Raw genomic sequence first — 19810 nt, 5'->3', positions numbered from 1 at the left:
CCCCCCACAATACCAGCCCCCTGGGCTAGTGCGCGGTCAATACCTGCCCCCTGGGCTAGTGCGCGGTCAATACCTGCCCCCTGGGCTAGTGCACGGTCAATACCAGCCGCACGGGGCGCGCCCCTCTCTGCCCCGCCCTCCTCCGCACCGCCACGGGGCACGCCCGTCTCTGCCCCCGCCCGTCTCTGCCTCCATCCTCCTCCGCACCGCCACGGGGCACGCCCCTCTCTGCCCCCGCCCTCCTCTGCACCGCCACGCGACGCGCCCCTCTCTGCCCCCACCCTCCTCCGCACCGCCACGGGGCACGCCGTTCTCTGCCCTACCCACCTCTGCCCCCGCCTGCCTCCGCACCGCCACGGGGCACGCCGGTCTCTGCCCCCGCCCGTCTCTGCCTCCATCCTCCTCTGCACCGCCACGCGACGCGCCCCTCTCTGCCCCCACCCTCCGCACCGCCACGGGGCACGCCGTTCTCTGCCCCCGCCCGCCTCTGCACCGCCACGCGGCTCACCGGTCTCTGCCCCACCCGCCTCTGCCCCCGCCCGCCTCTGCACCGCCACGCGACGCGCCCCTCTCTGCCCCCACCCTCCGCACCGCCACGGGGCACGCCGTTCTCTGCCCCCGCCCGCCTCTGCACCGCCACGCGACGCGCCCCTCTCTGCCCCCACCCTCCGCACCGCCACGGGGCACGCCGTTCTCTGCCCCCACCCTCCGCACCGCCACGGGGCCCGCCCGTCTCTGCCCCCTCCACCCCGGGGCCCGCCCGTCTCTGCACCCCCCGCCCCGGGGCCCGCCCGTCTCTGCCCCCCCCGCCCAGCGGCCCGCCTGTCTCTGCCCCGCCCCCCGCCCCGGGGCCCGCCCGTCTCTGCCCCCTCCACCCCGGGGCCCGCCCGTCTCTGCCCCCCCCGCCTCGGGGCCCGCCCGTCTCTGCCCCCCCCCCGCCCCCCCGCCCCGGGGCCCGCCCGTCTCTGCCCCCCCCCCGCCCCGGGGCCTGCCCGTCTCTGCCCCCCCCGCCCCGAGGCCCGCCCGTCTCTGCCTCCTCCGCGGGGCCCGCCCGTCTCTGCCCCCCCCGTCCCGAGGCCCGCCCGTATCTGCCTCCTCCGCGGGGCCCGCCCGTCTCTGCCCCCGCCACTGGGCCCGCCCGTCTCTGCCCCTCCGCGGGGCCCGCCCGTCTCTGCCTCCTCCGCGGGGCCCGCCGTCTCTGCCTCCTCCGCGGGGCCCCGCCCGTCTCTGCCCCCGCCGCTGGGCCCGCCCGTCTCTGCCCCCGCCGCTGGGCCCGCCCGTCTCTGCCCCCGCCGCTGGGCCCGCCCGTCTCTGCCCCCGCCGCTGGGCCCGCCCGTCTCTGCCCCCGCCGCTGGGCCCGCCCGTCTCTGCCCCCGCCGCTGGGCCCGCCCGTCTCTGCCCCGCCGCTGGGCCCGCCCGTCTCTGCCCCCTCCACCCCGGGGCCCGCCCGTCTCTGCACACCCCGCCCCGGGGCCCGCCCGTCTCTGCCCCCCCCGCCCAGCGGCCCGCCTGTCTCTGCCCCGCCCCCGCCCCGGGGCCCGCCCGTCTCTGCCCCCTCCACCCCGGGGCCCGCCCGTCTCTGCCCCCCCCCGCCCCGGGGCCCGCCCGTCTCTGCCCCCCCCCGCCCCGGGGCCCGCCCGTCTCTGCCCCCCCCGCCCCGGGGCCCGCCCGTCTCTGCCCCCCCCGCCCCCGAGGCCCGCCCCGTCTCTGCCTCCTCCGCGGGGCCCGCCCGTCTCTGCCCCCCCGCCCCGAGGCCCGCCCGTATCTGCCTCCTCCGCGGGGCCCGCCCGTCTCTGCCCCCGCCACTGGGCCCGCCCGTCTCTGCCCCGCCACTGGGCCCGCCCGTCTCTGCCCCCTCTGCGGGGCCCGCCCGTCTCTGCCTCCTCCGCGGGGCCCGCCCGTCTCTGCCTCCTCCGCGGGGCCCGCCCGTCTCTGCCTCCTCCGCGGGGCCCGCCCGTCTCTGCCTCCTCCGCGGGGCCCGCCCGTCTCTGCCTCCTCCGCGGGGCCCGCCCGTCTCTGCCTCATCCGCGGGGCCCGCCCGTCTTTGCCGCCGGCGCTGGGCCCGCCCGTATCTGCCCCCGCCGCTGGCCCGCCCGTCTCTGCCCCCGCCGCTGGGCCCGCCCGTCTCTGCCCCCGCCGCTGGGCCCGCCCGTCTCTGCCCCCGCCGCTGGGCCCGCCCGTCTCTGCCCCCGCCGCTGGGCCCGCCCGTCTCTGCCCCCTCCGCGGGGCCCGCCCGTCTCTGCCCCCGCCGCTGGGCCCGCCCGTCTCTGCCCCCGCCGCTGGGCCCGCCCGTCTCTGCCCCCCTCCGCGGGGCCCGCCCGTCTCTGCCCCCTCCGCTGGGCCCGCCCGTCTCTGCCCCCTCCGCGGGGCCCGCCCGTCTCTGCCCCCGCCGCTGGGCCCGCCCGTCTCAGCCCCCGCCGCTGGGCCCGCCCGTCTCTGCCCCCGCCGCTGGGCCCGCCCGTCTCTGCCCCCGCCGCTGGGCCCGCCCGGCTCTGCCCCCTCCGCGGGGCCCGCCCGTCTCTGCCCCCGCCGCTGGGCCCGCCCGTCTCTGCCTCCTCCGCGGGGCACGCCCGTCTCTGCCCCCGCCGCTGGGCCCGCCCGTCTCTGCCCCCCCCCGCCCCGAGGCCCGCCCGTCTCTGCCTCCTCCGCGGGGCCCGCCCGTCTCTGCCTCCTCCGTGGGGCCCGCCCGTCTCTGCCCCCGCCGCTGGGCCCGCCCATCTCTGCCCCCGCCGCTGGGCCCACCCGTCTCTGCCCCCCCCGCCCCAAGGCCCGCCCGTCTCTGCCTCCTCCGCGGGGCCCGCCCGTCTCTGCCTCCTCCGCGGGGCCCGCCCGTCTCTGCCTCCTCCGCGGGGCCCGCCCGTCTCTGCCTCCTCCGCTGGGTCCGCCCGTCTCTGCCTCCTCCGCGGGGCCGGCCCGTCTCTGCCCCCGCCACTGGGCCCGCCCGTCTCTGCCTCCTCCGCGGGGCCCGCCCGTCTCTCTCTGCCTCCTCCGCGGGGCCCGCCCGACTCTGCCTCCTCCGCGGGGCCCGCCCGTCTCTGCCCCCGCCTCTGGGCCCGCCCGTCTCTGCCTCCTCCGCGGGGCCCGCCCGTCTCTGCCCCCGCCGCTGGGCCCCGCCCGTCTCTGCCTCCTCCGCTGGGCCCGCCCGTCTCTGCCCCCGCCACTGGGCCCGCCCGTCTCTGCCTCCGCCACTGGGCCCGCCCGTCTCTGCCTCCGCCACTGGGCCCGCCCGTCTCTGCCCCCGCCACTGGGCCCACCCGTCTCTGCCTCCGCCACTGGGCCCGCCCGTCTCTGCCCCCGCCACTGGGCCCGCCCATCTCTGCCTCCTCCGCTGGGCCCGCCCGTCTCTGCCCCCGCCACTGGGCCCGCCCGTCTCTGCCCCCGCCACTGGGCCCGCCCGTATCTGCCTCCGCCACTGAGCCCGCCCGTCTCTGCCTCCGCCACTGGGCCCGCCCGTCTCTGCCTCCGCCGCTGGGCCCGCCCGTATCTGCCCCCGCCTCGGGGCCCGCCCGTCTCTGCCCCCGCCGCTGGGCCGGCCCGTCTCTGCCCCCTCCGCGGGGCCGGCCCGTCTCTGCCCCCGCCCCTGGGCCCGCCCGTCTCTGCCTCCTCCGCGGGGCCCGCCCGTCTCTGCCTCCTCCTCGGGGCCTGCCCGTCTCTGCCTCCTCCGCGGGGCCCGCCCGTCTCTGCCCCCCTCCGCGGGGCCCGGCCGTCTCTGCCCCCTTCGCGGGTCCCGCCCGTCTCTGCCCCCTCCGCGGGGCCCGCCCGTCTCTGCCTCCTCCGCGGGGCCCGCCCGTCTCTGCCTCCTCCGCGGGGCCCGCCCGTCTCTGCCGCCGGCACTGGGCCCGCCCGTATCTGCCTCCTCCGCGGGGCCCGCCCGTCTCTGCCCCCGCCACTGGGCCCGCCCGTCTCTGCCTCCTCCGCGGGGCCCGCCCGTCTCTGCCGCCGGCACTGGGCCCGCCCGTATCTGCCTCCTCCGCGGGGCACGCCCGTATCTGCCTCCTCCGCGGGGCCCGCCCGTCTCTGCCCCCGCCACTGGGCCCGCCCGTCTCTGCCCCGCCACTGGGCCCGATCGTCTCTGCCCCCGCCACTGGGCCCGCCCGTCTCTGCCCCGCCACTGGGCCCGCCCGTCTCTGCCTCCTCCGCGGGGCCCGCCCGTCTCTGCCTCCTCCGCGGGGCCCGCCCGTCTCTGCCCCCGCCATTGGGCCCGCCCGTCTCTGCCCCGCCACTGGGCCCGCCCGTCTCTGCCCCGCCACTGGGCCCGCCCGTCTCTGCCTCCTCCGCGGGGCCCGCCCGTCTCTGCCCCCGCCACTGGGCCCGCCCGTCTCTGCCTCCTCCGCGGGGCCCGCCCGTCTCTGCCTCCTCCGCGGGGCCCGCCCGTCTCTGCCACCTCCGCTGGGCCCGCCCGTCTCTGCCTCCTCCGCGGGGCCCGCCCGTCTCTACCCCCGCCACTGGGCCCGCCCGTCTCTGCCTCCTCCGCGGGGCCCGCCCGTCTCTGCCTCCTCCGCGGGGCCCGCACGTCTCTGCCCCCGCCTCTGGGCCTGCCCCTCTCTGCCTCCTCCGCGGGGCCCGCCCGTCTCTGCCCCCGCCGCTGGGCCCGCCCGTCTCTGCCCCCGCCACTGGGCCCGCCCGTCTCTGCCTCCTCCGCTGGGCCCGCCCGTCTCTGCCCCCGCCACTGGGCCCGCCCGTCTCTGCCTCCGCCACTGAGCCCGCCCGTCACTGCCCCCGCCACTGGGCCCGCCCATCCCTGCCTCCTCCGCTGGGCCCCGCCCGTCTCTGCCCCCGCCAAAAGGGCCCGCCCGTCTCTGCCTCCGCCACTGGGCCCGCCCGTCTCTGCCTCCGCCGCTGGGCCCGCCCGTCTCTGCCCCCTCCGCGGGGCCGGCCCGTCTCTGCCCCCGCCCCTGGGCCCCGCCCGTCTCTGCCTCCTCCGCGGGGCCCGCCCGTCTCTGCCCCCTCCGCGGGGCCCGCCCGTCTCTGCCCCCTCCGCGGGGCCCGCCCGTCTCTGCCCCCTCCGCGGGGCCCGCCCTTCTCTCCCCCCTCCGCGGGGCCCGCCCGTCTCTGCCTCCTCCGCGGGGCCCGCCCGTCTCTGCCCCCTCCGCGGGTCCCGCCCGTCTTTGCCCCCTCCGCGGGGCCCGCCCGTCTCTGCCTCCTCCGCGGGGCCCGCCCGTCTCTGCCTCCTCCGCGGGGCCCGCCCGTCTCTGCCGCCGGCACTGGGCCCGCCCGTATCTGCCTCCTCCGCGGGGCCCGCCCGTCTCTGCCCCCGCCACTGGGCCCGCCCGTCTCTGCCTCCTCCGCGGGGCCCGCCCGTCTCTGCCCCCGCCATTGGGCCCGCCCGTCTCTGCCCCGCCACTGGGCCCGCCCGTCTCTGCCCCCGCCATTGGGCCCGCCCGTCTCTGCCCCGCCACTGGGCCCGCCCGTCTCTGCCTCCTCCGCGGGGCCCGCCCGTCTCTGACCCCGCCGCTGGGCCCGCCCGTCTCTGCCCCCGCCGCTGGGCCCGCGCCCGTCTCTGCCCCCGCCGCTGGGCCCGCCCGTCTCTGCCCCCGCCGCTGGGCCCGCCCGTCTCTGCCCCCGCCGCTGGGCCCGTCCGTCTCTGCCTCCTCCGCGGGGCCCGCCCGTCTCTGCCTCCTCCGCTGGGCCCGCCCGTCTCTGCCCCCGCTGCTGGGCCCGCCCGTCTCTGCCCCCTCCGCGGGGCCCGCCAGTCTCTGCCCCCGCCTCGGGGCCCGCCAGTCTCTGCCCCCCGCCTCGGGGCCCGCCCGTCTCTGCCTCCTCCGCGGGGCCCGCCCGTCTCTGCCCCCTCCGCGGGTCCCGCCCGTCTCTGCCCCCTCCGCGGGTCCCGCCCGTCTCTGCCTCCTCCGCGGGGCCCGCCCGTCTCTGCCGCCGGCACTGGGCCCGCCCGTATCTGCCTCCTCCGCGGGGCCCGCCCGTCTCTGCCCCCGCCCGTCTCTGCCTCCTCCGCCCGTCTCTGCCCCCTCCGCGGGGCCCGCCCGTCTCTGCCGCCGGCACTGGGCCCGCCCGTATCTGCCTCCTCCGCGGGGCCCGCCCGTCTCTGCCCCGCCACTGGGCCCGCCCGTCTCTGCCCCCGTCACTGGGCCCGCCCGTCTCTGCCCCGCCACTGGGCCCGCCCGTCTCTGCCTCCTCCGCGGGGCCCGCCCGTCTCTGCCTCCTCCGCGGGGCCCGCCCGTCTCTGCCCCCGCCATTGGGCCCGCCCGTCTCTGCCCCGCCACTGGGCCCGCCCGTCTCTGCCTCCTCCGCGGGGCCCGCCCGTCTCTGCCCCCGCCATTGGGCCCGCCCGTCTCTGCCCCGCCACTGGGCCCGCCCGTCTCTGCCTCCTCCGCGGGGCCCGCCCGTCTCCGCCCCGCCACTGGGCCCGCCCGTCTCTGCCTCCTCCGCGGGGCCCGCCCGTCTCTGCCCCCGCCATTGGGCCCGCCCGTCTCTGCCCCGCCACTGGGCCCGCCCGTCTCTGCCCCCGCCGCTGGGCCCGCCCGTCTCTGCCTCCTCCGCGGGGCCCGCCCGTCTCTGCCTCCTCCGCTGGGCCCGCCCGTCTCTGCCCCCGCCGCTGGGCCCGCCCGTCTCTGCCCCGCCGCTGGGCCCGCCCGTCTCTGCCCCCGCCGCTGGGCCCGCCCGTCTCTGCCCCCGCCGCTGGGCCCGCCCGTCTCTGCCCCCGCCGCTGGGCCCGTCCGTCTCTGCCCCCGCCGCTGGGCCCGTCCGTCTCTGCCTCCTCCGCGGGGCCCGCCCGTCTCTGCCCCCTCCGCGGGGCCCGCCCGTCTCTGCCTCCTCCGCGGGGCCCGCCCGTCTCTGCCCCCGCCGCTGGGCACGCCCGTCTCTGCCCCCGCCGCTGGGCCCGCCCGTCTCTGCCCCCGCCGCGGGGCCCGCCCGTCTCTGCCCCCGCCGCTGGGCCCGCCCGTCTCTGCCTCCTCCGCGGGGCCCGCCCGTCTCTGCCTCCTCCGCGGGGCCCGCCCGTCTCTGCCCCCGCCGCTTGGCCCGCCCGTCTCTGCCCCCGCCGCTGGGCCCGCCCGTCTCTGCCTCCTCCGCGGGGCCCGCCCGTCTCTGCCCCCGCCGCTGGGCCCGCCCGTCTCTGCCCCCGCCGCTGGGCCCGCCCGTCTCTGCCCCCGCCGCTGGGCCCGCCCGTCTCTGCCCCCCCCGCCCCAAGGCCCGCCCGTCTCTGCCCCCGCCATTGGGCCCGCCCGTCTCTGCCTCCTCCGCGGGGCCCGCCCGTCTCTGCCTCCTCCGCGGGGCCCGCCCGTCTCTGCCCCCGCCGCTGGGCCCGCCCGTCTCTGCCCCCGCCGCTGGGCCCGCCCGTCTCTGCCCCCGCCCCTGGGCCCGTCCGTCTCTGCCCCCGCCGCTGGGCCCGTCCGTCTCTGCCTCCTCCGCGGGGCCCGCCCGTCTCTGCCCCCTCCGCGGGGCCCGCCCGTCTCTGCCTCCTCCGCGGGGCCCGCCCGTCTCTGCCCCCGCCGCTGGGCCCGCCCGTCTCTGCCCCGCCGCTGGGCCAGCCCGTCTCTGCCCCCGCCGCTGGGCCCGCCCGTCTCAGCCCCCTCCGCGGGGCCCGCCCGTCTCTGCCCCCGCCGCTGGGCCCGCCCGTCTCTGCCCCCGCCGCTGGGCCCGCCCGTCTCTGCCTCCTCCGCGGGGCCCGCCCGTCTCTGCCCCCGCCGCTTGGCCCGCCCGTCTCTGCCCCCGCCGCTGGGCCCGCCCGTCTCTGCCTCCTCCGCGGGGCCCGCCCGTCTCTGCCCCCGCCGCGGGGCCCGCCCGTCTCTGCCCCCGCCGCTGGGCCCGCCCGTCTCTGCCCCCGCCGCTGGGCCCGCCCGTCTCTGCCCCCGCCGCTGGGCCCGCCCGTCTCTGCCCCCCCCGCCCCAAGGCCCGCCCGTCTCTGCCCCCGCCATTGGGCCCGCCCGTCTCTGCCTCCTCCGCGGGGCCCGCCCGTCTCTGCCTCCTCCGCGGGGCCCGCCCGTCTCTGCCTCCTCCGCGGGGCCCGCCCGTCTCTGCCTCCTCCGCTGGGCCCGCCCGTCTCTGCCTCCTCCGCGGGGCCCGCCCGTCTCTGCCCCCTCCGCGGGGCCCGCCCGTCTCTGCCCCCGCCACTGGGCCCGCCCGTCTCTGCCTCCTCCGCGGGGCCCGCCCGTCTCTGCCCCCGCCACTGGGCTCGCCCATCTCTGCCTCCTCCGCTGGGCCCGCCCGTCTCTGCCCCCGCCACTGGGCCCGCCCGTCACTGCCTCCGCCACTGTGCCCGCCCGTCTCTGCCGCCGGCACTGGGCCCGCCCATCTCTGCCTCCACCGCTGGGCCCGCCCGTCTCTGCCCCCGCCACTGGGCCCGCCCGTCTCTGCCTCCGCCACTGGGCCCGCCCGTCTCTGCCTCCGCCGCTGGGCCCGCCCGTCTCTGCCTCCTCCGCTGGGCCCGCCCGTCTCTGCCCCCGCCACTTGGCCCGCCCGTCTCTGCCTCCGCCGCCGGGCCCGCCCGTCTCTGCCTCCGCCGCTGGGCCCGCCCGTCTCTGCCTCCGCCGCTGGGCCCGCCCGTATCTGCCCCCGCCTCGGGGCCCGCCCGTCTCTGCCCCCTCCGCGGGGCCGGCCCGTCTCTGCCCCCGCCCCTGGGCCCGCCCGTCTCTGCCCCCTCCGCGGGGCCCGCCCGTCTCTGCCTCCGCCGCTGGGCCCGCCCGTCTCTGCCTCCGCCGCTGGGCCCGCCCGTATCTGCCCCCGCCTCGGGGCCCGCCCGTCTCTGCCCCCTCCGCGGGGCCGGCCCGTCTCTGCCCCCGCCCCTGGGCCCGCCCGTCTCTGCCCCCTCCGCGGGGCCCGCCCGTCTCTGCCCCCGCCTCGGGGCCCGCCCGTCTCTGCCCCCGCCTCGGGGCCCGCCCGTCTCTGCCCCCGCCTCGGGGCCCGCCCGTCTCTGCCCCCGCCTCGGGGCCCGCCCGTCTCTGCCCCCTCCGCGGGGCCCGCCCGTCTCTGCCCCCTCCGCGGGGCCCGCCCGTCTCTGCCCCCGCCGCTTGGCCCGCCCGTCTCTGCCCCCGCCGCTGGGCCCGCCCGTCTCTGCCTCCTCCGCGGGGCCCGCCCGTCTCTGCCCCCGCCTCGGGGCCCGCCCGTCTCTGCCCCCGCCTCGGGGCCCGCCCGTCTCTGCCCCCGCATCGGGGCCCGCCCGTCTCTGCCCCCTCCGCGGGGCCCGCCCGTCTCTGCCCCCTCCGCGGGGCCCGCCCGTCTCTGCCCCCTCCGCGGGTCCCGCCCGTCTCTACCCCCGCCGCTGGGCCCGCCCGTCTCTGCCTCCTCCGCGGAGCCCGCCCGTATCTGCCCCCGCCACTGGGCCCGCCCGCATCTGCCTCCGCCCCGGGTCCCGCCCGTCTCTGCCTCCTCCGCGGGGCCCGTCCGTGCTCATCCCTGTCCCCACCCGCCTATGCCCCCGCCACAGGGCCCGCCCCTCTCTGCCTCCGCCGCGGGGCCCGCCCCTCTCTGCCTCCGCCGCGGGGCCCGCCCGTCTCTGCCCCCTCCGCGGGGCCCACCCGTCTCTGCCCCCACCACGGGGCCCGCCCCTCTCTGCCTCCGCCGCGGGGCCCGCCCGTCTCTGCCTCCTCCGCGGGGCCCGCCCCTCTCTGCCTCCGCCGCGGGGCCCGCCCGTCTCTGCCCCCTCCGCGGGGCCCAACCGTCTCTGCCCCCACCACGGGGCCCGCCCCTCTCTGCCTCCGCCGCGGGGCCCGCCCCTCTCTGCCTCCGCCGCGGGGCCCGTCCCTCTCTGCCTCCGCCGCGGGGCCCGCCCCTCTCTGCCTCCGCCGCGGGGCCCGCCCGTCTCTGCCCCCGCCGCGGGGCCCTCCCATCTCTGCCTCCTCCACTAGTCCTGCCCGTCTCTGCCTCCTCCGCGGGGCCCGCCCGCCTCGGCCTCCTCCGCTGGGCCCACCCGTCTCTGCCTCCGCCGCGGGGCCCGCCCCTCTCTGCCTCCGCCACGGGGCCCGCCCGTCTCTGCCTCCTCCGCGGGGCCTGGCCCTCTCTGCCGCGGGGCCCGCCCGTGCCCGCCCGTCCCCACCCGCCTATGCCCCCGCCACAGGGCCCGCCCCTCTCTGCCTCCGCCGCGGGGCCCGCCCCTCTCTGCCTCCGCCGCGGGGCCCGCCCCTCTCTGCCTCCGCCGCGGGGCCCGCCCCTCTCTGCCTCCGCCACGGGGCCCGCCCCTCTCTGCCTCCGCCGCGGGGCCCGCCCCTCTCTGCCTCCGCCGCGGGGCCCGCCCCTCTCTGCCTCCGCCGCGGGGCCCGTCCCTCTCTGCCTCCGCCACGGGGCCCGCCCGTCTCTGCCTCCGCCGCTGGGCCTGCCCCTCTCTGCCGCGGGGCCCGCCCGTGCCCGCCCGTCCCCACCCGCCTATGCCCCCGCCACAGGGCCCGCCCCTCTCTGCCTCCGCCGCGGGGCCCGCCCCTCTCTGCCTCCGCCGCGGGGCCCGCCCCTCTCTGCCTCCGCCGCGGGGCCCGCCCCCTCTGCCTCCGCCGCGGGGCCCGCCCCTCTCTGCCTCCGCCGCGGGGCCCGTCCCTCTCTGCCTCCGCCGCGGGGCCCGTCCCTCTCTGCCTCCGCCGCGGGGCCCGCCCCTCTCTGCCTCCGCCGCGGGGCCCGCCCCTCTCTGCCTCCGCCGCGGGGCCCGTCCCTCTCTGCCTCCGCCGCGGGGCCCGCCCCTCTCTGCCTCCGCCGCGGGGCCCGCCCCTCTCTGCCTCCGCCGCGGGGCCCGCCCCTCTCTGCCTCCGCCGCGGGGCCCGCCCCTCTCTGCCTCCCCCGCGGGGCCCGCCCCTCTCTGCCTCCGCCGCGGGGCCCGCCCCTCTCTGCCTCCGCCGCGGGGCCCGCCCATCTCTGCCTCCTCCGCGGGGCCTGTCCCTCTCTGCCTCCGCCGCAGGGCCCGTCCCTCTCTGCCTCCGCCGCGGGGCCCATCCCTCTCTGCCTCCGCCGCGGGGCCCGCCCCTCTCTGCCTCCGCCGCGGGGCCTGTCCCTCTCTGCCTCCGCCGCAGGGCCCGTCCATGCCCGTAATTTAATCCAATAGCCCGCGGTGATTAGTTCTCATTTCTCAGCAATGTCTCGCTCCCCAGTAAGGCTGAGTTGCAGTTTCAGTTCAGAAGCTGGAAGAAGCATCTCTGAAGTTTCTCTCTCTGATACGATGAACTCTTTTCTTTCCCCAGAAAGGCTGGATTGAGATTAAAACTCAGCCTGAAAGCTGGCTTTGATGAAAGACCAAGAGCCTAATGACAGAAGTGGTTTCCAAGGTAGACCTTTGAGTTGAAGGCCCAGTTTAATAAAGGCAAAAATGTCTCGCCAGAGGAAATCCTACTGCCTGTGAGTACTGAATAAATGTTTCCGCCAGAAGACCAGCACCAACTGTACAACGGTGGCTTTGATCACTCAGCATGCTGGGAGTGCGGCCGACTGAAAAGAATTCAACATCGAAACCAAGGACTTTTATCTTTCTTTTTATCTCAATGGCCTCCCCCTTTCATTCACCCCCCCTCGTCTCAGCCCCTCACTTCCTCCCTCACCTCCTCCCCTCATTGACCCCTCTCGACTCCTCCCCCCACAGGGACCCCTCGCCTCCGCCCCCCCAAAGGGGCCCCTCGCCACCGCCCCCCCAAAGGGGCCCCTCACCTCTGCTCTCCACAGGGGCCCCTCGCCTGGGCTCCCCCACAGGGGCCCCTCGCCTCCCCTCCCCCCCCACAGGGGCCCCTCGCCTCTCTCCCCCAACAGGGGCCCCTCGCCTCCCCTCCCCCCCCACAGGGACCCCTCGCCTCCACCCCCCCCACAGGGGCCCCTCACCTCCACCCCCCCCACAGGGGCCCCTCACCTCCACCCCCCCACAGGGGCCCCTCGCCTCCGCAACCTCCACAGGGGCCCCTCACCTTCACCCCACCAGAGGGGCCCCTCGCCCCCCCCGCCCCCCCACAGGGGCCCCTCACCTCCACCCCACCACAGGGGCCCCTCGCCTCCGCACCCTCCACAGGAACCACTCTCACCCTCCCCTAACAAAGAATCCCTAACTCCCCACATCGCCTTCCCCCCAGAGAACCCCTCACTCACCCAGCCTCATCCTCCCACAGAAAACCCCCTCACACAACCCGCCCCTCTTTCCTCCGAGATCCCCATCACTCTCCCCTCCCCCAGAGAACCCCCTCATGTCCCATGGGGAATCCACTCACACTGCCCCCCCATGAGGAATCCACTCACACTGACCCCCCATGGGGAATCCCCTCGCACTGCCCCCCCATGGGGAATCCCCTCGCACTGCTCCCCCATGGGGAATCCCCTCACACTGCCCCCCCATGGGGAATCCCCTCACACTGCCCCCCCATGGGGAATCCACTCACACTGCCCCCCATGGGGAATCCCCTCGCACTGCCCCCCCCAGGGGAATCCCCTCACACTGCCCCCCCCCAAGGGGAATCCCCTCACACTGCCCGCCCCCATGGTAATCCCCTCACACTGCCCCCCCATGGGAAATCCCCTCGCACTGCCGCCCCCATGGGGAATCCCCTCACACTGCCCCCCCATGGGGAATCCCCTCACACTGCCCGCCCCCATGGTAATCCCCTCACACTGCCCCCCATGGGAAATCCCCTCGCACTGCCGCCCCCATGGGGAATCCCCTCACACTGCCCCCCCATGGGGAATCCCCTCACACTGCCCCCCCCATGGGGAATCCCCTCACACTGCCCCCCATGGGGAATCCCCTCACACTGCGCCCCCCCATGGGGCAACCCCTCACACTGCCCCCCCATGACGAATCCCCTCACACTGCCTCCCCCATGAGGAATTCCCTCGCACTGCCCCCCATGAGGAATTCCCTCACACTGACCCCCCCATGGGGAATCCACTCACACTGCCCCCCCATGGGGAATCCCCTCACACTGCCCCCCCATGGGGAATCCACTCACACTGACCCCCTATGGGGAATCCCCTCGCACTGCCCCCCCCAAGGGGAATCCCCTCACACTGCCCGCCCCCATGGTAATCCCCTCACACTGCCCCCCATGGGAAATCCCCTCGCACTGCCGCCCCCATGGGGAATCCCCTCACACTGCCCCCCCATGGGGAATCCCCTCACACTGCCCCCCCCATGGGGAATCCCCTCACACTGCCCCCCATGGGGAATCCCCTCACACTGCGCCCCCCCATGGGGCAACCCCTCACACTGCCCCCCCATGACGAATCCCCTCACACTGCCTCCCCCATGAGGAATTCCCTCGCACTGCCCCCCATGAGGAATTCCCTCACACTGCCCCCCCATGGGGAACCCCTCACACTGCCCCCCCATGGGGAATCCCCTCACACTGCCCCCCCCATGGGGAATCCCCTCACACTGCCCCCCATGGGGAATCCCCTCACACTGCGCCCCCCCATGGGGCAACCCCTCACACTGCCCCCCCATGACGAATCCCCTCACACTGCCTCCCCCATGAGGAATTCCCTCGCACTGCCCCCCATGAGGAATTCCCTCACACTGACCCCCCCATGGGGAATCCACTCACACTGCCCCCCCATGGGGAATCCCCTCACACTGCCCCCCCATGGGGAATCCACTCACACTGACCCCCTATGGGGAATCCCCTCGCACTGCCCCCCCCAAGGGGAATCCCCTCACACTGCCCGCCCCCATGGTAATCCCCTCACACTGCCCCCCATGGGAAATCCCCTCGCACTGCCGCCCCCATGGGGAATCCCCTCACACTGCCCCCCCATGGGGAATCCCCTCACACTGCCCCCCCCATGGGGAATCCCCTCACACTGCCCCCCATGGGGAATCCCCTCACACTGCGCCCCCCCATGGGGCAACCCCTCACACTGCCCCCCCATGACGAATCCCCTCACACTGCCTCCCCCATGAGGAATTCCCTCGCACTGCCCCCCATGAGGAATTCCCTCACACTGCCCCCCCATGGGGAACCCCTCACACTGCCCCCCCATGGGGAACCCCTCACACTGCCCTCCCATGGGGAATCCCCTCACACTGCCCCCCCCGCCCATGGGGAATCCCCTCACCCACATCCCCCTAATTTGGAATCCCCTCACACTGCCCCCCGCCTCGAGAAGGCCGGGGACATTGCTGCAATATGTCCCTTGGGAGGAACATATCGAGTGATCCCTGATAGAGACCCTTCGACTGTAGGGCAGCAAACAGCAACTGATCACAGGGAGCATCTTGGTGTGTGTACACCCCCACCCGAACAGCCTTCTGACTTCTCGCTCCTCCCTCTACCCCCCCCCCCCCCTCCCCCCCACAAAAAACCACAACACCCATCAGTCCAGAAACCCAGCCGCCACACAATCCGCCTTTGGCTGAAGTGCCACCATCTAATGCTGGCTGGGAGTTTAAACAGACTGATTGGCAGTCTTATCAATTCCGCAGTACAAACATTCCTCCTGTTCTGTTCCTGCTCTCCTTTTTCACCTCCAGATCCTGTCACAATGCCAGAAATAAGGAATTCATCGCTGAGTCACTGAGGACTAAAAAGGAAAGGCCCCCTTCTTGGACAGTCAGACCTAGTTGGGCTGTGTACCGAACTGGGCCAAACATTCCTACCAACCCCTGGCACCCAGATAAATGTTGTCAGGCAGAATTAGAAAGGGCATGTGATAAGAACACATAGCTGAGCAAATCAACTTTCCATTATCTGCAACACCTACCCTCACAAACTGGGTAAACTGGCTGTGAGCAGCTCAGATTAAATCCTCAAAAATATCAGTTCACACTTGAGGAAGGAGCACAAACCACCTGTATTGATGATAATGGCCCTAAGGAGACTAAGGAGGCAGAGGAATTTCTGAAACACGTTCAGGACACCTTCCTTCTTCAACTAGAAAGGAGGCGATGTTGGATCAGATACTGGGGAATGAGAGGGTCCTAATGCCTGTGGAGAGAGCATTTGGGTAAGAGTGATCAACATACCTTTGGATTTAGATTAGTAACGGAGAAAAGAAAGGAACAATCTAAATCAGAGCTACTAAATTGGAAGAGGAAGAACCTCAATGGGATCTAGCCAGGGAATCTATAAGTGAACATTGTTTTAGATATAGGAAGGTAAGGGAAATAAAGCTAGAGATCACTGGATGGCAAGGGAGATCAAATAAAATTCTGAAACAAAATGGGACGATGTATGGTGCACGTCAGTTGAATTCTTCAAGCAAAAACCAAGCCAAATAAAATAGGTTGAGGGTGGAAAGTGACGAGGAAAATAAGATTGGCAAAGAGAATGTGGGAATAGAATGGTAGTCAACATCAAAGGGAACTTAAAAATCTTTTATTGGTATGTAAATAGCAAGAGATGGGGATGAGGCGTATTAGGGACAAAGAAGCACAGGGAAAGGTGGAATAGCCAATGAGTCTTTTACATGATAAAATTAAGTACAAAACCAAGCAAGTTCTGAACATTTCTAAAACTGTGGTTAGGCCAGAACAAGAGTATTGTGCCCAGTTCTGGTCACCTCACTTGAGGACAGATGTGAGGGTTCTTTAGTGGCCCCAGACGAGATTTACCAGATCAATGCCAGAGAGGAGGAATTTTCACTGCAGGGTTAGTTTGGAGAAATTTGAGTTGAGAGAAGATTTGATCAAGGTGCGCAATCGGGGTTAGATAAAGTAGACAAAGAAAAGCTAATGGGGGGGTCACGGGTTGAAAGTTCGCAACAATCTTCAGCCAGAAGTGCCAGGTGGATGAACTATCTCGGTCTGCTCCAGAGGTCCCAGTATCACAGGTGTCAGTCTTCAATACGATTCACTCCACCTGATATCAAGAAACGGCTGAAAGCAATGGATACTGCAAAGTCTATGAGCCCTGACATATTCCAGCAATAGTACTGAAGAGTTGTGCTCCAGAACGTGCCGCACCCCTAGCCAAGCTGTTCCAGTACAGCTACAACACTGGCATCTACCCGGCAAAGCGGACAATTGCCCAGGTGTGTCCTGTACACAAGATACAGGAGAAATACAACTCAGCCAATTACTGACCTATCAGTTTACTCTCCAGCATCAGTAAAGTGATGGAAGGAGTCATCAACAGTGCTATCAAGCGGCACTTACTCAGCAATAACCTGCTCACGGACACTCGGTTTGGGTTCCGCCAGGGTCACTCAGCTCCTGACCTCATTACAGTCTTGGTTCAAACATGGACAAAAGAGCTGAATGCCAGAGGTGAGGTGAGAGTGACTGCCCTTGACATCATGGCAGCATTTGACCGAGTATGGCATCAAGGAGCCCTAGCTAAACTGGAGTCAATGGGAATCAGGGGGGAAACTCTCCGCTGGTTGGAGTCATACCTGGCACGAAGGAAGATGGTTGTGATGGTTGGAGATTAATCATCTCAGCTCCAGGACATCACTGCAGGAGTTCCTCAGGGCAATGTCCTGGGCCCAACCATCTTCAGCCGCTTCATCAATGAACTTAAATCATAAGGTCAGAAGTGGGGATGTTTGTGGATGACTGCACAATGTTCAGCACCATTCGCGACTCCTCAGATAATGAAGCAGTCCGTGTCCAAATGCAGCAAGACCTGGACAATATCTAGGCTTGGGCTGACAAGTGACAAGTTACATTCGGAGCACACAAGTGCCAGACAATGACCGTCTCCCACAAGAGAGGATCTAACCACCGCCCTTTGACATTCAATGGCATTACCATCGCTGAATCCCCCCAATCAACATCCTGGGGGTTACCATTGATCAGAAACTGAACTGGATTAGCCACATTAATACTGTGCCTACCAGGGTAAGTCAAAGTAACTCACCTCCTGACCCTCTGAAGCCTGTCCACCATCTACAAGGCACAAGTCAGGAGTGTAATGGAAGACTCTCCACTTTCCTGGATGAGTGCAGCTCCAATAACACTCGAGAAGCTGAACACCATCCAGGACCAAGCAGCCCGCTTGATTGCTCCCCTTCCACAAACATTCAAATCCCCCACCACCGACGAACAGTGGCAGCCGTGTGCACCATCTACAAACCACCTACAGTGGCTAGCACGGTGGCTTCACAGCACCAGGGTCCCAGGTTCGATTTCCCATTGGGTCACTGTCTGTGCGGAGTCTGCACGCTCTCCCCGTGTCTGCGTGGGTTTCCTCCGGGTGCTCCGGTTTCCTCCCACAGTCCAAAGACGTGCAGGTTAGGTGAATTGGCCATGATAAATTGCCCTTAGTGTCCAAAAGGTTTAGGAGGGGTTATTGGGTTATGGGGATAGGGTGGAAGTGAGGGCTTAAGTGGGTCGGTGCAGACTCAATGGGCCGAATGGCCTCCTTCTGCACTGTATGTTCTATGTATCTATGTAAAATGCACTGCAGTAACTCTCCAAGGTTCCTTACACAGCACCTTCCAAACCCATGGCCACTACCATCTAGAAGGCCAAGAGCAACAGATACCTGGGAACCCCACCACCTGGAGGTTCCCCTCCAAGTCACTCGCCACCCTGACTTGGAAATATATCGACGTTCCTTCACTGACTTTGGAGCAACATCCTGGAATTCGTTCCCTAACAGCACAGTGGGTGTACCTACACCTCAAGGGCTGCAGCGGTTCAAGAAAGCAACTTCACCACCACCTTCTGAAGGGCAACTAGAATTAGGCAATAAATGCTGGCCTATCCAGCGACGCCGTATCCCGTAAAATGAATTTTAAAAAACATTTTGGGGGCACAGTGGTTAGCACTGCTGCCTCACAGCTCCAGGCACCCGGGTTCAATTCCGGCCTCGGGTGACTGTGCGGAGTCTGCACGTTCTCCCCGTGTGTGCGTGGGTTTCCTCCGGGTGCTCCGGTTTCCTCCCACAGTCCAAAGATGTGCAGGTTAGGTGGAATGGCCCCTTTGTCCAAAAAAAGGTTAGGCGGCGTTACTGAGTTACAGGAGAGGCGTGGGCCGAAGGAGGGTGCTCTTTCCAAGGACCGGTAAAGACTCGATGGGCCGAATGGCGTCCTTCTGCACTGTACATTCTACAATTCTCTGAACCGCCTCCAAAGTATTTACATCCTTCCTTAAATAAGGAGATTATAGAACATATAGAACATAGAAAATACAGCACAGAACAGGCCCTTCGGCCCACGATGTTGTGCCGAACCTTTGTCCGAGATTAATCATAGATTATCATTGAATTTACAGTGCAGAAGGAGGCCATTCGGCCCCCTGAGTCTGCACCGGCTCTTGGAAAGAGCACCCTACCCAAACTCAACACCTCCACCCAACACCAAGGGCAATTTTGGACATTAAGGGCAATTTATCATGGCCAATCCACCAAACCTGCACATCCCTGGACCGCGGGAGGAAACCGGAGCACCACACAGACACGGGGAGGACGTGCAGACTCCACACAGACAGTGACCGAAGCCGGAATCGAACCTGGGACCCTGGAGCTGTGAAGCAATTGTGCTATCCACAATGCTACCGTGCTGCCCTTAAGAACAAGTAAATCTACACTATATCATTTTACCATAATCCATGTACCTATCCAATAGCTGCTTGAAGGTCCCTAATGTTTCCGACTCAACTACTTCCACAGGCAGTGCATTCCATGCCCCCACTACTCTCTGGGTAAAGAACCTACCTCTGATATCCCTCCTATATCTTCCACCTTTCACCTTAAATTTATGTCCCCTTGTAATGGTTTGTTCCACCCGGGGAAAAAGTCTCTGACTGTCTACTCTATCTATTCCCCTGATCATCTTATAAACCTTTATCAAGTCGCCCCTCATCCATCTCCGTTCTAATGAGAAAAGGCCTCGCACCCTCAACCTTTCCTCGCAAGACCTACTCTCCATTCCAGGCAACATCCTGGTAAATCTTCTTTGCACCTTTTCCAAAGCTTCCACATCCTTCCTAAAATGAGGCGACCAGAACTGTACACAGTACTCCAAATGTGGCCTTACCAAAGTTTTGTACAGCTGCATCATCACCTCACAGCTCTTAAATTCAATCCCTCTGTTAATGAACGCGAGCACACCATAGGCCTTCTTCACAGCTCTATCCACTTGAGTGGCAACTTTCAAAGATGTATGAACATAGACCCCAAGATCTCTCTGCTCCTCCACATTGCCAAGAACTCTACCGTTAACCCTGTATTCCGCATTCATATTTGTCCTTCCAAAATGGACAACCTCACACTTTTCAGGGTTAAACTCCATCTTCCATTTCTCAGCCCAGCTCTGCATCCTATCTATGTCTCTTTGCAGCTGACAACAGCCCTCCTCACTATCCACAACTCCACCAATCTTCGTATCGTCTGCAAATTTACTGACCCACCCTTCAACTCCCTCATCCAAGTCATTAATGAAAATCACAAAGAGCAGAGGACCCAGAACTGATCCCTGCGGTACGCCACTGGTAACTGGGATCCAGGCTGAATATTTGCCATCCACCGCCACTCTCTGACTTCTATCGGTTAGCCAGTTCGTTATCCAACTGGCCAAATTTCCCACTATCACATGCCTCCTTACTTTCTGCAGAAGCCTACCATGGGGAACCTTATCAAATGCCTTACTAAAATCCATGTCGAAGGAATTGTCTTCGCGAATTGAAGACTGCGTCCCGGGAGTGATAGACGAAGACCAAATGGGATTTCTGAAAGGGAGACAATTGTCAGCAAATGTGAGGAGGCTGCTTAATGTGATTATGATGCCTCCGAAGGGGCATGAGGTCCCACGCCTTGGTTAGGTCTCGGGAACGCCTGATAGAGTGAGACTAGATGTCCCACTCAATATGCAGATCTGTCTGAAAGTGATCCCGCCCACAATGGGTAGGATTCAGATTGCAACTCTGCCTGGAAATGGGATCTCCCCGCATCTACTGGCCGCGCCGCATTGCTTTTTGGGTCAATCTCAGCCGAGAGCTCCTTTCATAGTTGCAGGATATCCC

The 19810-nt window shown here is 69.6% G+C and overlaps 1 protein-coding gene across 1 annotated transcript in view; it reads right to left on the bottom strand.

Moving 5' to 3' along the window:
• LOC140411507 (serum response factor-like) overlaps positions 1-19810 on the bottom strand; it is a 272442-nt gene that overhangs the window by 183870 nt on the left and 68762 nt on the right. The window lies entirely within an intron of this gene.

Source organism: Scyliorhinus torazame, chromosome 4 (assembly GCF_047496885.1).
Source record: "Scyliorhinus torazame isolate Kashiwa2021f chromosome 4, sScyTor2.1, whole genome shotgun sequence".
NCBI lineage: Eukaryota > Metazoa > Chordata > Chondrichthyes > Carcharhiniformes > Scyliorhinidae > Scyliorhinus > Scyliorhinus torazame.
The sequence above is the reverse complement of the archived record's forward strand: the minus strand, read 5'-3'. Positions and strand labels throughout refer to the sequence as shown.